This window comes from Balaenoptera physalus, assembly GCF_965194825.1.
Source record: "Balaenoptera physalus genome assembly, chromosome: 16".
Taxonomy (NCBI): Eukaryota; Metazoa; Chordata; class Mammalia; order Artiodactyla; family Balaenopteridae; genus Balaenoptera; species Balaenoptera physalus.
The window spans coordinates 14,402,458-14,415,780 of record NC_138898.1 but is presented as its reverse complement, the minus strand read 5'-3'; the positions used below and the strand labels follow the sequence as shown (position 1 = coordinate 14,415,780).

Here is a 13,323-nt window from a genome sequence, read left to right as displayed (position 1 = left end):
GAATTCCACACCAAAAATACCCTCCAGGATGCCCCTAGACCTGACCGCCTCTAAAAGAGAACAAAAACTCTAATGACAGAGGACGAGCCATTGCCTAGAACTCTACAAATCCCTACAGTCATCGAGATGGACGTAGAAGGGGGTCTGTGTTTCCAGCCCACTTGCCTCAGTTTCTGGAACTGAAACAGAAACTGAAGTGGAAAACACAGATGAACCAGAAGTACTGTCTGCCTTCACGGGACCGCGGCTGCCGCGGGAAGGAAGAGCCCGTGTGGGGATGGGGTGCGCGGGGTTGAGAAGCCCTGGGTTATGACTGAAACCCCGGGCTGGGGGCCCGACTCCTTCAGTACTGACCCCAGCCACACAGCATTGTTCTCACTGCAAAATCAGGCCAAGCCTCTCATTTTACAAATAAGGGAACTGAGGTCCAGAGAAGCTGGCAGGGCCACACCAGCAGTCAGGAACCAAAGAAGGCCTCGGCCCTCCCTTCTGGGTTAGTCCTGCCCCTGCAGCACAGGAGACCTGACTGCCCAGCTCTGCCATGAGCACAAGCCTCTTTGGACCTCAGGTCCTGATATGCATGAGGAGGTCGGACGGGACCTTTGTGAGGTCTCGTCCAACCGTGACCTTCTAGCGAGGCAGAGTAACTTAACAAGGTAAGGAGCTTGTGTTCCGGAGTGGAACAGACCTAGGTTTGGATCCCAGTTCTAAGAATTTCCTTATCTGTTAAATGGGGATTCGAATCAACCCTACTCTATAAAGTTGCTGTGAACATGGGGTGGGATAACATACGTAAATCATTTAAGCATAATACCTGACACAGAGTAAGCAGAATTCCAACACTGTGAACTTGAAGAAGCTGCAAAAGCAATGTAACCATGTTTCCCTGGCATAAAAAAGCCCTACCTGCCAGGCTTTAGTATACTGATGACAGAATGAGAGAACACATGTGAAGGCAATCGGGGAGGAAAATCAATATAAAATTATTATTTTTATTATTATTATTATTTTTGTCCTAGCAGAAGAACCTTGGAGAGCTTCATAGTCAGTTTCAGAGCAGTGGCCTACACAATGCCTGGCACATAACAGGCGGTCAACAAATCTTTTCTAGTGACTCAATTAAAACCAGTATGTCTAATGGGTTTACGAACTCTGGCTGCTTAAGCAGCCAGACAGGTAAGTAAATATGCCAAGCAGCATCTATGTGGGAACTGTAGCAAACTACGAAGTACCCCCCCTACCCCTGCAGAGGAATCCAAATCCACACTTGGAAACACATTACCCAGCGTGGCCTAGACAGCCACTGCAGCCTCTGCACACCACTGTTTCTGGTTCTTCACTACACCGCCCGGCGTCCTGCACCTCATCTAATCATTCTGTGGTCCGGTCTTGTCTTTCCAAGTACCCAGTAGGCATCCTGAAGATGAGGGCTGTGATCTATACTCCCCAGTCACCCTAAATGGCCTAGAACAGTGCTGGCCTCACGGTAGTGGGGACCTCAATTCAGTGAGCAACTGTTGAACTGAACAGCCGGACTGTTAACTCAGGCCCTGTACAAGATGCTGCGGTCTGGGTACATTTTTCTACCCAGGTCCTGGGACCAGGCTGAGTTGGTGCTGACTGTGCTGAGCTCCGGTGACTGGATCAAGAAGCACTGGCCTTGAAGGTTTTTCTTCAACTGCATCAAATCCATTTCTTCCTGAGCCATCTAGGCAGGTGGTACTGATGCACCCAGACACACTGTCTCTGCATGGATGAAACCGAATATGCATATACCCACAGGTGCCATTGTTTTCTAGAAGTTTAGCCCCCACTTCCTGCACCCCCAAACTCCCCTGGCACTTCCTCGAGGCAGCACAGGGTACAGAAAGACCAAACTCCAGATGAACAGATGGAGGTCCTGGTCCTCATCTTGCCTCCTCCACTCACAAACTTTAGGATAATTGCTGGCAGGCAACATAACTTCTAGGAGCTTCATTATGTTTATTAGTAAAATGCAGACAACAATAATTATCTCAAAAGGTTAAAGGCAATTAAATGCCACAGGTATGTAAAGCTCCTAGCACTGCTCACCCCTACGTGTGGCTACTGAGCACTTGTAATGTGTTTACCATGAGCTGAGATGGGCTCTAAGTGTAAAACACAGGCCAGATTTCAAAGGCTTAGTACACACACAGAAATGTGAAATATTAATAATGTTCTTAACGTTGAGTATATGTCAAAATAATATCATTCTGGAATCTATTAGGTTAAGTAAAATATATTACAAAAAGTAATGTCGCTTGTTTCTTTTTGCTTTTTTAATGTGGCTACTAAAAATTTTGTAACTACATATATTGCATTATCTTTCCATTGGACAGCATTATTCTAGCACAGAGCCTGGCACAGTTTTTGTGTAGGACATCAGACACGACTCACACCTTGTTCCTCCTGCCAGAGCCAAGTCCTCCATTCATTTAGTACATATTTACAGTGCCTGGCTCTGGGCAAGATGCTGGAGATACAAGGAGCAAAAGCAGACACTATCTTTTTCCTTGTGGACCTTATTATCTGGTGGGAACAGACAGACATGAATATTTTCATAAATAAATGTAAAACTGCAGCTCTTCAAGTGTTGTGAAGGAGAAGTACAGAGGGTGATGAAAGTGGGGAATTCACTTGGTGGGGGAATCGAGGACCAGGGACTCCCCCAGGGGAAGTGATACTTGAGTGGAGATTTGAAAGATAAAGAGGAGTTGACTGGAATAAGCCAGGCGGGGAAGGTAAGCCCAGGGAGCAGGAAGGCTAAGGGTGAAGACCCTGAGTTGGGCCAGGGCTTGGTATGTAGAAGGAACACGAAAAGGCCAGTGTGACAAGAGAATTGGGCAAGAGGGGTTAGTAGACTGAGACTAGGGAGGAGAGGTCCGTGGGATTCCATCTCCAGGGCTTGGGTGAGGATGGGGCTAGCCCTGCAGGAGGTGGAAGCCAGCCAGTTACAAGCAGCCGAGTGTCCGGATCTGATCTGTATTTTGAAAAGATCCCTCTGACCACGGTGCGAGGCCCGCTGGGGAGCGGCGCAAGTGCGTGTGTGCAGATCGGTTATGGACACTGCATCAATCCAGATAAGAGGCGAGAGAGGCCTGAACTGAGGGGGAAGCGGCGGAGATGCAAGTAGACGGTTTGGGGGGTAAATGAGCCGGCCGGATCGACGGGGCGGGGTGACAAGCAGTGTCTGTGTGTGTAGGAGGGGGTGGCGATGTCAAGGGAGACTCCGAGGCTTCGGATGGGTGCCACCAGCCCCAAACACTCTTTGGGCTCCTATCGAGCCCTCTCTCATCTGGTCCCTCTCCCGTCCCCTCCCTCCCCGCACCGTCTCGTCTCGCCCCCGGGTTCCATCCTCCCACCCTCCTCCTCCCCTACCCCACGACCCCTACCCGGCCCAGCCCCCGCTCCTCTAGGCCTCGTCCGCCCTCTTCCCCACCCGTCGTCGACCCTTCTGGGTCGGGGACCCAGTGACCCTCGGGCCCGGCGGACCCACTTGGGCCGCGACCCCTCAGGGGCTTGTCGAACCTGCGCGGTGCATCCCAGGCCCGCCCTCTCCAGCCCCCCAGGCCCCTGGGCAGAAGCAGGCCGCAGCCCTCCGCCTACTTCCCGGCCCGGCCTCTCCGTCCTGCGTCCCTCGGGCCAGGGCCCTCCCCGCGGCCTGGCGCGCCCCGACCCCCGGCGCGTCCCACACTCACCAGGGAGCCGACCCTAGGCCCAGCTCCCGCGCCCAGGTCTCCCAGCCGCCGCTCCACTAGCCTCCGCCCGCCCCGCCTTCCCAGGGCCCCGCCCCACGCAGGCCGATCCGGGCTCCTATTGCTCCATTTCGCCGTCACGCTGAACTCTCCTTCTCCAATTGGGTTTTTTGCCTGTCACTCAAAAGAGGGCGGGACCAGCTGCCGGGGCTGGGAGTGAGGACCCGCCGGTCCCCGCCCTGCTAGCGGAGGCCTCTTAAAGACACAGTCAGTCTCCCCCGCCGCGGGCTCTGGGTTTTGGAAGAATGGGATTTCTCAGCAAACGCAAGAGGCAGCATTTCTTCCCCCCCATCCCCCCCATCGCTCCCCGAAACTTTTCTTTTGGCACAGCCCGTGTTCCTTGTGATAAATCAGAGGTTTTGAAGGCTCAGATGTCCTCTGGTGGCACTCAGCCCGGTGCCCAGCAGGCATGTAACGCACTCAACAGTGGGATAACTGTGGTTTGGAGAACTGAGTGGGAGGTGACAGTCGTGTCAGAGGCTTTGAGCAGCCGCGGCTGCTCACCACCGAGCCGGAGCTAATTATACCGGCACCCAGGGCTGACCGTGGGCGCGGAGCAGAGGCAGAGGGGTACAGCTCAGCTGTACTGTTGATAGGGACCCGTGGGAGGTGGTATTCGTCACTGCACCTGCAGATCGGAACAAGGCCGGGCACTGCGCCAGCGCCTCACTCGTGCCACGTCCCTTTACACTCACAGCAACTCTGATGTAGGTGTTATGTGGGTCCCCTGATCGTACAACTAGTGATGGACAAAGCAAGAGGCCAGCCCGTGCTTGTTTGATTCTAAAGTCTATGCTCTAACCATTTTGTCTCACAGATCCTTACAACCACCCCGAGGGGTGGGTATTCTGTTGTCCGTTTTATAGATGCTCAAGGGAGAGACTAAATGATGAAACTGATACTCAGCAAAGACACTAAATAACGACTGCCATTTATATAGCACTTCACAGTCTGCAAAGCATCTGAAAAGCAGTTTTACATATATTGTTTCATTTGATCCTCAAAACATCTTGGAACTGAAGATGGTATTTATTAGTCCTCTTTTACAGGTGAATACAACGATGCTCACGGAGGTTGAGGCTTAGTGATAGCTAACATCACTACAGCCCTTGCAGAAGTCACCAGCAAACTTTCCATAAATATCCAGATAGTGAATGCTTTTCGCTATACAGTCTCTGTCAAACTATTCAGCTGTGCTGTTGTAGTGTGAAAGCAGCCACAGACAATGTAAACCCATGAGGGTGACTGTGTTCCAGTGCAGCTTTATTTACAAAATAAATAGGTGTTGGCCTGTGGCTGTAAGTTGCCCACCCCCAGTCTACAGTGCTTTGGTTACCAAAGCCTTTTACAGACCATTGCTTTGTGGAATCCTCACAGCAACGTTGTTATTATTCATACTCTTCTTTTTAATTATTAATGAATTATTATTGTTTTTTAAAAATAAAATTTATTTATTTATTTATTTATTGGTTGCGATGGGTCTTCGTTGCTGCGCGCGGGCTTTCTCTAGTTGCAGGGAGCAGGGGCTACTCTTCGTTGTGGTGCACGGGCTTCTCATTGTGGTGGCTTCTCTTGTTGCGGAGCACGGGCTTCAGTAGTTGTGGCGCACAGGCTTAGCTGCTCCACGGAATGTGGGATCTTCCTGGACCAGGGCTCGAACCCGTGTCCCCTGCATTGGCAGGCGGATTCTCCACTGCGCCACCAGGGAAGCCCGAATTATTATTGTTGATGATGTTATCATCCTCATCATTTTACAAAGAAAAATCAAAGGCTTGGCAAGGTTAAGGAGTATACCTGAAGTCAACTCAGGAACTAGAACTCAGGTCCAGCTTTCCTCATTCCCAATTTCATCTTCTGACTACAAAACTGGGTTGTGAGAAGGCATGAGAGTTCCACCTTCGTCTAGCAGATCTTTTTCCTGCCCCATTGCAAGATGACAGGCCAAGTTCATTTTACCTTTCCCAGGCTCCAGGGGTAACTCCTGTAGTTCCCCTCTTCGGGAACATTCTCCCACTTCTTCCTGCCTTCCCCATTTACTGCAGCCCATAAACACATCTCCCTCCCTGAACCCCCAAGGGCTTATACCTAGCAACCTTTTATATTTTTATCACTTTTTAAAAACTTTTTATTTTACATTGGAGTATAGTTCATTAACAATGTTGTGTTAGTTTCAGGTGTACAGCAAAGTGATTCAGTTATACATATGCATGTGTCTATTCTTTTTCAAATTCTTTTCCCATTTAGGAAAAGAATAATATTATTTACATAATATTGAGCAGAGTTCCCTGTGCTATACAGTAGGTCCTTGCTGGTTATCTATTTTAAATATAGCAGTGTGTACATGTCAATCCCAAACTCTCTAACTCTCCCCCCCTCCCCTCCCCTGGTAACCATAAGTTCGTTCTCTAGTCTGTGAGTATGTTTCCCCAGCAGCCTTTTATTACTAAGAATAGAATCTGCTGGAAAATAAGCTCCACGTGGGCAATGACTTCCATGGAGTCTGCTAGCTGTCCGCCAAAACCCCTTCTCCCGGCCTTGTGATGATGATAATGTGCTAGGGGATGACAGGATCACCAAATAGAAAGTGCCAGTGTCCCTGAATGGAGCAGAACGCTACCTGCTGACCTGGAACAATTCTAGATCACTTCATACTCTCATGTGAAAGAGAAGTAATCCTTGTTCTTTAAGCCACTGATTTTTTTGTAGGGGAGGGGGTTGAGTGAAAGCTTCCTTAAATTTGGTGCCCTGGGTATCTCACTTGCTTCACCCTAGCCCTGGCCCTGCTCAGTACACATTTATCCAAGGAATAAATCATTCACTTTAGCTTTACAATACTTTGTCTCTTTCCCCGCCTGATTTGCCAGTGCAGGTTCTTTAATTGCAAGTTTCAGGAACTTGCTAATTTTAGCAGAAAAGGAGTATATTGGCAGGCTAGTAGCTAATTCACAGAGGTGACAGGAAGCTGGAGGACTAGGCTTAGACAAGGACGGAGCCTGGAGATGCTCTGGGCGTTTAGGTAGGCAAAATGAATTAGTTCCATCCTTTTCTCCCCTTTCTTGATCAGACCTTTCTTCGATCAGAGTCAAGGTCCCTGGAGCAAGAGTCCAGTGGCTGTGCTCAGGTAACATGCCCTCCCCTTAGCTAAGGAAGGCAGGTGCCCTGACTGACAGCTCCACCAAGACTACTACACAAGACAAGAATTCCAGATCCCTCTACCTCCACTTCCAGCTGCTACCCCTGGGCAACTGAGGCCAGATGCCTTGTTTTCAGGCTGAGATCAACTGAGAGAAGTACCTGAAGCTGAATGTTATCATTATACGAACCCAGCACAGTGTCTGGCAGCTGGTATGGCAAAATAGTTGCAATCCCTCGGCCTTGTAATTATACAGAGCCCTTTGTAACTGTTGGACGGCTCCTCGCAGGCCCCTAAGGCCGAAGAAAGAGTCCGGAGACAGAGACAGAGACATCAGTGGCTTATTGGGCAGGGGTCTCTTACACAAAGGGTTCCGCAGTGACACCCCACTGTGTGTGGCAGATGGTGGGCAAGACATGGCAGCACTCTCCATTTGCAACCTGGGGGAGAAGGAGGGTACCGTTTATAGGGGGAATTGGCACATAAGTTACCAGGGACTAATTAAGCCCTATAATTAAGAGAATTGGATAGTCATGTGAGTGAAGCAGGACCTGGTTGAGCAGGGGATGTAGAGAGAGCAAGAAAACAGCCATCTTGAATGGCCTAACCATACAGTTACTTACCAGCTGTGTGTTCTTGGGTAAGTTACTAGATCTCTCTGAGGCTCAGTCTCCTCATCTGTACAATGGGGATAACAGGGCTCGAACCCATGTCCCCTGCATTGGCAGGCGGATTCTCCACTGCGCCACCAGGGAAGCCCGAATTATTATTCGAAGAGTAGCCCACTCACTGCAACTAGAGAAAGCCCACGCACAGCAGCGAAGACCCAACGCAGCCAAAAATAAATACATAAATAAATTTATAAAAAAAAAACTGCCAATTTTCAATGGAGTTCTAGGGTGTCCTTTTATTTATTATTATTATTTTTTTATTTCATTTTTGGCTGCGTTGGGTCTTCATTGCAGTGTGCAGGCTTTTCTCTTATTGCAGCGAGCGGGGCCTACTCTTAGTTGCGGTGCGCAGGCTTCTCATTGCGGTGGCTTCTCTTGTTGCGGAGCACGGGCTCCAGGCGTGTGGGCTTCAGTAGTTGTGGCACACAGCCTCAGTAGTTGTAGCTCGCAGGCTGTAGAGCGCAGGCTCAGTAGTTGTGGTACACGGGCTTAGCTGCTCTGCAGCATGTGGGATCTTCCCGGACCAGGGATCGAACCCGTGTCCCCTGCATTGGCAGGTGGATTCTTAACTACTGTACCACTAAGGAAGCCCCAGGGTGCCCATTTTACAGATGAGGAAGACTGAGGTTTAGAGATGCAAAGAAACTTGCCACACAGCCTGTTTGGTACCCAAGTCAGTCTGACCTCACAGTACATGACCTTCTCTTTATACTCATCACTGAAAACAATACACCTGGGCATTTCACTCTTTTTGTCAAACACTTGTTAGGCCCGGATACATATGAGATTTTGCGCTAAGTTCTTTTCATGATTTATCTCCTTCGATCCTCACATTCCTATGAGGTACATACTCTTATTACCTTTATTATACAAATGAAGAAACTGAGGCACAGAGAGTTAGCCATTTGCCCGGGGTTATTTGGCGGAGTGGTGAAGCCAATATTAAAATCCAGTTCTAATTTCAAGACCTGGGTCTCTCCTGCAACATTGTGTTGTCTCCCTTAAGACATCTCTCTGCCTCAGAAAGAGAAGAAAAATGACTAAACCAGGCGACTAAAGCGTCATTAAGAGAAGTCATGGTGACTTGGTTCTTTCAGTGGGAAGCAAAGGGCAGGAGGCAGACAGTAAGTCTAGCTTCAGCTCTTGAAGGTTGGGGGTTCACATAACTCACGATAACTTAATTTGCGAAGATCATTCTTCCAGGAACGAGGGGCTTATCTTGTATCTGTGTGAGTGGAAGCGGAGCAGGGCGTGGGAGGTGGAGGCCTTGGTGAGCTGTCAGCTGTCAGCCCCAGCAGGGACCTGCTCCAGCCGCTTGTGTGAGCCCGGAGCCCTCTGCTGGCGTAGGAAATCATCTAACAGCATCCGTAGCTCCGTGTGTGCGCGCGCGGGCGCGTGTTGCGGCAGGGCCTCAGGGGACCGTATTCAGTGTATTCAGTGAGATTTGCAAAATGGCTAGCACACCTAGTAAACAGAACTAATAGCTACCACTTACCAATATAGCATTAGGGTAGGGACAGGCACTGTTTTAAAGATTTTACATTAATTTTATTTACTCTTAGGGACGTTTACATACTGCATCTAATTGAACCATCACCCCCACCCGCTGAAGTCAGAATTATTATTATTACTCCCATTTTTCACAAGAGGTTACTGAAGCACAGAGAGGTTAAGTCATTTGCTCTATGGCTCTTAAGTGGCAGGTCTGGGGCTTGAGCAACTGGACGCTAACCTTGGCGTCCATGCTCTGGAAACCACCAAATGGCCATTCTTTAGATCCGGAGCGCCCTCCTCAGCCCCCCGCCCCGTCCCTGCTAGTACCCTGTAAATGGCTTCAATGAGAGCGGATACACAGCAATGGCTCGATAATTTCTTAGAAAATGGTAAGCAGGCTTCCCTGGTGGCGCAGTGGTTGAGAATCCGCCTGCCAATGCAGGGGACACGGGTTCGAGCCCTGGTCTGGGAAGATCCCACATGCCACGGAGCAACTAAGCCTGTGCATCACAACTACTGAGCCTGCGCTCTAGAGCCCGCGAGCCACAACTACTGAGCCCATGTGTCACAACTACTGAAACCCACGTGCCCAGAGCCCGTGCTCTGCAACAAAAGAAGCCACCGCAATGAGAAACCCGCACACCGCAACGAAGAGTAGCCCCTGCTCACTGCAACTAGAGAAAGCCCGCTCGCTCAGCAACAAAGACCCAATGCAGCCAAAAATAAATAAATAAAAATAAATTAAAAAAATAAAATAAAATAAAAGGTTTGAAGACCAATTTCAGCTTCAGGCCTATAGTACAACTTGGGGAAAAGACCTACATTAATACTCCTTCCATTACTTAAATCCTTTTTGTGAGGTTAGCAACATGGCCTTTAAAGCTTCCTCAGGGAAACTGTACTTAAACATATAAAAGTTCCCACTAGGAAGATAATTAAAAGTTGTTAATGTTCTTTTTATCACTTAGCAACAAAGACATATTTATTTCCACTCCCCAGAAGCAATGTTAGCTACTAGCTTCAATTCAGGAAATGTGTATCTTCAGGAAGGTTTATGTGAGATGTTTATTCAGTCTTTTTCTCAGCCTTCATCTTCTCATTGTAGGCAATAAATTGAGAGTCTGTTCCAAAAAGTCTATCCCACCATGTAAATGTCGAAGCATAGTTTCCAATGAAGTTCATGTGGTGGAAATCGTGACACCGAGAACCAGCATAGAAAGGAATGAGATTTAAAGGGTTGAGTGGAATGTCATAACCACTATGGACATCAACAGTTTCTGTCAAACGAATGGTCCCCCAGGCCCAAAGAAGAATAACATGATCACATAAAAGCATGATTCCAGTGAAAAAATCCAGTTCCAAGAATTAGGGTTTCCAGAGGATGTGCATATACAGCTTCCATTCCAAATGGAGCCTGAAACTCATGATGAATTTTATGGATATGCTTATATATTGTTTTGCGGTGTAAGAGCCTATGCAGGAAGTAGTGCCAGGTATCTCAATCACTGCACAGCCAAACCATCTTGCCAAAAGCATGTACCATCTTGGCATTGTTTCCCAATCATAAGGAGTATTGAAATACTCTGTACAATAATAGGTTCCACAAATCAAAGGAAGCTGGATACAAAAGTGATTAAAGAGAAGTACTTTAAAACATTTCCATTGATTTCCCCACGTTTCTAGCTTATCCTTTTGAATTTTGTACTTTTTCATGTAAGGTATAAATTGAAACAAAAACGCAGGTAAACAGAACAAGAAATAAAGGACCTCATGAACTATGAGGGATCCCCATGTTGCCATCTGGAACTTTGTATAATTATTCAACATATAGTTCCAAGCATTTTTAAATGGTTCCTGAAGAGGATTCTCAGGTAAAAGTGAATCTACATATTCCACAGCCAAGGATGCTGAACTAAAGATGCTGATACTTTCATTTGTTGCCATTTTTCAAATCTCTGCAGACAGCCTTATAATTCCGCACGCCGCTGGGGAAGGTTTATTTTTAAATCTAAATAAATATCTTTACTTATAATAATTAACTAAAAGCTAAGATGATAACATGGGGTGGAGAGGTATGAAATCTGGGAAGGAGGTAGGAGAGAAAAGTAAAAGCATGCTAAGATTCTCATTTTATTTAGTGGGAAGATACAGATGTTAATTAACTCTAGATGTTGATTAAGAATATGCTTAACTATGTGTGGCGAAGATATAAAGATTGGGGCTTCCCTGGTGGCGCAGTGGTTGAGAATCTGCCTGCTAATGCAGGGGACACGGGTTCGAGCCCTGGTCTGGGAAGACCCCACATGCTGCGGAGCAACTAGGCCCGTAAGCCACAACTACTGAGCCTGCGCATCTGGAGCCTGTGCTCCGCAACAAGAGAGGCCACGGTAGTGAGAGGCCCGCGCACCGCAATGAAGAGCGGCCCCCCGCTCGCCGCAACTAGAGAAAGCCCTAGCATAGAAACGAAGACCCAACATAGAGATCAATCAATCAATCTAAAAAAAATTTTTTTATAAAGATAATAGGAACGAATATATATTTTCCAAGTCATCAGAAGAAAAATTAATTGAGGACAAACAAAATGCTATCAACTAACCAAATAGCAGGGGTGAAAGAGAAGCATGAAAACAGCATATGCAATAGAAAATCCATGGTAAATTGGTAGAACATGTGCAAATATATCAATAACCATAATAAATGTAAATCTATTACATTCACTGTTAAAAGACAAAGACTCTTGAATTGAGTTTAAAAAGTCAAACTGTGTGATGTTTTATAAGAGACAGCAAGAACAGGGCAATATAGAAAAACTGAAAATACCGAGATGGAAAAAGGTATTCCACGCAAATGCCAGCAAAGGGAAAGCATCAATTTTAGCATTAGGCAAAATGGATTTCAAGGCAAAAATAATCAGTATAATTTGAGAAGACAAAAATAGATATTGATGAAATATTTACTCTACCAATAAGTTTAGTCTTTGTGCTTATATGTGCCTAGTAACATAGAATTGAGATATATAATACTAAACCTGATAGAATTACAAGAAAAAACAACAAATCCACAGTTTTGTGAGAAACTTTAACTTACCTGTTAGAAATCCACAGAACGAGTAGTCAAAAAATCAAGTAAGGTGTTACCATGATTAACAAGATAGATTTATATGGAGATACGTTTTCCCTTTTCACACACACGTGATAACTTTTACAAAAATTGTCCTTATTTGAAATAATAGTTATTTCCTTTTAACCCCCCTCCTCACTTTTCTCCTATTCTCATATTTTCTTTCCTCCCTTCCTGTTTTTCTCTCCATCTGTACCATCTGCTTTTCCTCCTCCCAGGTAGCCTTGCTAGCAGATGGATTATATTCTTCTATATTTTTTCATGCTCATGAACTCAGATGCAAATGTATATACCTATGTAGATTTCTGTCCGTATCTCTTACAGAAATAGAACGGCAGTTTATAGTACATTTCTCTGCCTCTTGCAGAGATGAAAGATAAAAGTTCCCTCAAGTCACTAGATAGAGGTTTAAGAAATTTTTTTTTAATGGCTGTGCAACATGTCATGATATAAAGGTACCACAAAGTATTCAACTATTTTTCTGAGTATACACTTTGTTTTTAGGGTTTTGTTGCAATCATGTTCACTGTTGATGTGAATACCCACAGCCACATATATTCTGGTGCTTTTACTTCAATGGGATGGATTCCCCGGCATGAGATTGCTGGGTCAAAGAATATGTGGAGTTGTTTTATTTTGATATACATTGCCAGATTGCTCTCCAACAAGGTCATCGCTACTGGAATGTGGTGAAGAGAGTCCCTTCCCAGCTTGTAGTAGGTGTTATCACGCTCCCGATTGATTTGCTAGTGTGATGTGAGTAAAGAGACGTCTCATTTTTATTTAATTTGCATTTCCCTGACTCCTAGGGAAGTTGAACATCTTTTTAGGTTTATTCACCATTTGGATTTGTTCTTCTATGAATAGACTAGTGATAGCGTCTAGCCAGTTTAATTCTGATACTAATTTGCAAATGCTCTTTGTATATATAGATATTAACCCTTTATCTGCCATCTGCATTGCAGATGGGTCACAAGATCTGATTGAGGGCTAAGTAGGTATAGTGTTACAGGTGTTCTAAGATTTTAATGGTTTGATTTTTTAGATTTGTTTTTAACTCATTTGGAATTTATTTTTGTTTAAATGATGTGAAATAGGGTTCTGATTTTATTTCTTCAATCTCTACACT

The 13,323-nt window shown here is 46.2% G+C and overlaps 1 protein-coding gene, 1 long non-coding RNA gene and 1 pseudogene across 5 annotated transcripts in view; 1 reads left to right on the top strand and 2 right to left on the bottom strand.

The window, feature by feature from the left end:
- Window positions 1-3,816, bottom strand: part of ELMO2 (engulfment and cell motility 2) — a 38,360-nt gene extending 34,544 nt beyond the window's left edge. The window contains exon 1 of one of the 3 annotated variants that reach the window (XM_082430834.1): window positions 3,720-3,816. The gene's annotated coding sequence lies outside the window, so the exon portion shown is untranslated. The remainder of the gene's footprint in view (window positions 1-3,719) is intronic. The other 2 variants (XM_082430833.1, XM_082430831.1) reach the window with 2 other exon arrangements.
- LOC309645800 overlaps window positions 1-13,323 on the top strand; it is a 141,586-nt gene that overhangs the window by 84,205 nt on the left and 44,058 nt on the right. The gene's annotated exons all lie outside the window — the stretch shown is intronic.
- Window positions 4,018-11,543, bottom strand: LOC309645170 (methylsterol monooxygenase 1 pseudogene; annotated as a pseudogene). The gene has a single exon. The product of its transcript is annotated as a methylsterol monooxygenase 1 pseudogene (transcript).